We start from the raw sequence: 4,199 nt of genomic DNA on the forward strand, positions 1-4,199 counted from the left end.
ACCCCCAAAAAGTCTATGTGGTTATATCCAAGCTGAAATAGAGTCAATGGCTGCTTCTAACTTTAATGATGAGCGTCAAAACAAAACGGAAATGTCTGCATTTATATCTTTCTTCAGAAATGAAAAATAGTCGTAATGTATAAAGTGGGATTATTGGGTATTCTGATTTCTGTTTTTTTATAAACTAAAATCACATTTATGTTTGGAATTACAATCTTCCTGTGCTAGTGTGACAGCTGTCTCACATAATTTCTATGTGGTTTGGCAATATAGAGTCATTATCGCTACAATCTTTCTTATCATATATAGGGTTGGAAAAAGCTAGAATATATAAGGAAAGAGTTCTATTGTCTTTTTTATATGTGATTTAACCCCTTCCCGCCGATGGCACTTTTTGACTTCCTGACCAAGCTCGATTTTTTAAAACTGACATGTGTCACTTTATGTGGCAATAACTTTGGAATGCTTTAACTTACCAAAGTGATTTTGAGATTGTTTTTTCGTAACGCATTGTACTTCATGTTAGTGGTAAATTTTGGTAGATATGTTTTGTGTTTAATTATGAAAAAATAGGAAATTTGGTGGAAATTTTGAAAAATATGCATTTTATAAAGTTTGAAATGATGTGCATTGCATACAGATAGTCAGACTGCCAAAATTATATCATAAATCTCATGTCCCAGATCTCTGCTTTATGTTGGCATCAAACTTTAATCACCCTTTTATTTTTTACGGACATTAGAAGGTTTACAAGTGAAACAACAATATTCAAAATTTTCAAGAAATTTCCAAAACCCATTTTTTAAGGGACTAATCCAGTTATGAAGAGGTTTTGAAAGACCCTTGTATTAAAGCCCCCCATAAATCACCCCATTTTCAAAACTGCACCCCTTAAATAAGCCAAAACAACATATACCTAGTATTTCAAGCCTATAAGTGCTTAACAGGAATTAAGACAAAATGGAGGTGAAATTTACACATTTGAATTTATTTTACTAATATTTTCGTCCTAGAATTTGCACATTCACAAGGGGTTAAAGGAGAAAACGCATCCCACAATTTGTTATGCAAGTTCTCCGGACTACCATAGTACCCCACTTGTGGGTGTAAACTAATATATGGACGCACAGCGAGACGCAGAAGGGAAGGCGCGCCAAGGAGCTTTTAGAGGGCAGATCTGGCTGTGATCAGTTTCAGGAACCATGTCGCATTTACAAAGCCCTTGAGGTGTCAAAACAATGGAAACCTCTAGAAAGTGACCCCATTTTTAAAACCGCACCCCTCAAAGAATTTATCAAGTGATGTAGTGAGCATTAGTAACCCCGAAGTGAATATGTAAGCTGTGCGGAGTAAATTGGGTACACCAAATCCCATTCTATTTTCCCACTAGCTCCTATTACATGGACGGGGAAGAGGGGCATTCTGGGGGATCAGCACTGGTGTATTCTCGCTCATAAGCCCTAAATCTGGGGAGTCCCCTGAAAACGCTCGCACAGCTTATACATTCCTTCTAGTCGCAGCCACTTATGTCCTAATGATTTGGAGACTTTGGGGGTTTTTGTCTTCAAATTGTACAAGCTAGATTTTTTTTTTTTTGGCAATGTGGCCATATGAGGGTTTGTTGTTTGCGGTATTAGATGTACTTCTCAATGCCACCATTTTGTGGTGCCTGTAACTTATTGACTACATTTTATTAACTCTTTCTGGGTGGGATGTAAAAGAAAACATCAATGCTGGCATTGCTTTTTAGCATTTTTTTTTACCCATGCAGCGTACAGCATAAGTAACATGTTACCTTTATTCTGCAGGTTGGTACGGTTAAGGTGATACCTCATTTATATGATTTTTTAATGCGTTGCTATTTGTACAGAATAAAATTCAATTCAGAGGAAAAAATCTATTATTTTTGCATCGCCATCTTCTGAAAGGCATAACGTTTTTATTTTTCGGTAGACAGAGCTGGTTGCTGGCTTATTTTTTGCGGGATGACCTCTGCTTTTTCTTGGTACCATTTTGGTTTTCATCTGACCATTCGATTACTTTTTATTGAACATTTTGTAAAGCAAAGGTGGTGAATAATCATTATTTTGTGCGGTTTTCTACGTTTTTTTTTTAATGATGTTCGCCGTTTGAGTTAAATAATGTTTTAATTTTATTGTTCAGGTTATTACGGACGCGGTGATACCAAATATGTAATTTTTTTTCTATTTTCTTTATTTTACATAATAAAATATTTTATATGGGAAAATGGGATTTTGGGGGCTTTATTTATTTTTAATTTATTTTAAACTTATTTAAACTTTTTTATTTTTACTTTTTTATAACTTTTTTTTTCTGTCCCCATGGGGATTGAACCAGTGATCTGCTGATCACTGCTTAACTACATGTACACTGCAATACACGTGTATTGCAGTGTACAGGAAGCTCTCAGCCCTGTGCACACGCACGGGGCTGACAGCTTCCATTTTGGCAGGATCAACCAGGTGGAGGGGGAAATGATGGGGCAGACCCGAGGTCACTGATCAGATCCCGGGATGCCCATTACCAACACCGGCACCCCCCGAAACCATCGTGGGGGGTGCCGATCAGGACCGATTGAAACCGAAACCCCTGAGATGCCGGAGGTCATGTTTGACCGCTGGCATCTCAGGGGTTAACACCCGCGATTGGACCCGGTTCTGACCGGGGGTGTTACAGGGCATTGTCAGCCGTAACATACACTGACTCTCGCAGGGCATGGTGCGCACACAGGTTCTGTGTGCACACCATGCAGCCACCGTAGTACTACGGCGGTTTGCAGGACGTCCTTCCTGGCAGCGCCGTACTATTACGGCGGATGTCGGGAAGGGGTTAATAATGGGTATTTCAGCAGAAATCTGGATACTAGTGTTCCGTCCCTGCAGAAATGTGCCTAATGATCCAACAAACTGTGCCCACATAACACTGTTCCAAATATATCTAACCATCTTTTAAATGGGACCTGCCATGTTAAACATGGCATCTGATCTATAGGCAGCATGTTAGAGAGCAAAAGATGATGAACAGATCCTTTGCAGTGATTGACAACGTTTGCTGTTTGACAAGGTGTACTAGCCACTGGACACCTAAGCATCGAATGAGCAGAGATTTACATGAATAATTTAGAAGTTATAATTAGTCTTTTTTTCCACAAAACTATATATCAATCTGCTCAGCTACTTCCGCACTAAACCATACTGCTCATAAATACAATTTCATGTAAAGGCATTTTCAAGCCCCAAATAGATTTTTTTATACTGATGACCTATCCACAGGATGTGTCATCAGTATGTAAACTGTGAGAGTCCAACACCAACCCCACATACACTGATGAGCAAAAGGGTAACAATGTTTAGAACTTTTGACTTTCAGGCTCCATATCTCACCATCCACTACAGCTTCCAACGTGAGACTACCATCATTTTATAGACAATCATCTTGGCTATCTCATACATACATTTAGCTGGCAACTATTTTCCATATGATTAGTTATGCAGATTCTTTTCATGTAACTGTCTTGTTACTGTTTTGCTCCTAAAAATAAAATTTTTATTTTTTAATATTTTGTAAATCCACCTTTGACTTTCAACACTGCCTGAATCCTTCAGGGTATGTTCTTCATCAAATCCAAGCATGTCTAAACCGAAATCTGATCCCATGTCCAGTACCAGTGTTGGTACATACTGTTCAACTCAACCAGATACGAATACAACTTTTTCTTCAATTCTACCCACAAATGTTTGATTGGTTTGAAGTCCAGGGATCAAACAAGCACCTCTACTTCATTGTCATTTAACCATTTCTTTTCTAATCTCATCGTATGCGTTGGATTGTTGACCTGCTGGAAAACTGTCATCCTTGTCGTTTACTGAGTAAGTGACATCACTTGTCATATCTCCCAGGTCTGTGGTTATAGCAACGCTGTGTAAACAATGGAAGGAATAAGGTCACATTGCAGGCAAAGAAAGCATAATTTCTAAAGTAATGTATTTAGGAAAAGTCTTCAATTTACATAAGCTACCAGTATAGATAGGATCCTTGAGATGGGACAACCCCTTTAATGCAGTCATTCATGCAAAAGGAGCCCCGACCAAGTATTGAGGGCATTTACTGTACATACTTAAATATTGTTAATATGTTAAATATTTTTTTTACATTTGGTCTTATATAATATTCTACCT

The sequence above is a fragment of the Leptodactylus fuscus genome, chromosome 1, assembly GCF_031893055.1.
Source record: "Leptodactylus fuscus isolate aLepFus1 chromosome 1, aLepFus1.hap2, whole genome shotgun sequence".
NCBI classification, from domain to species: Eukaryota; Metazoa; Chordata; class Amphibia; order Anura; family Leptodactylidae; genus Leptodactylus; species Leptodactylus fuscus.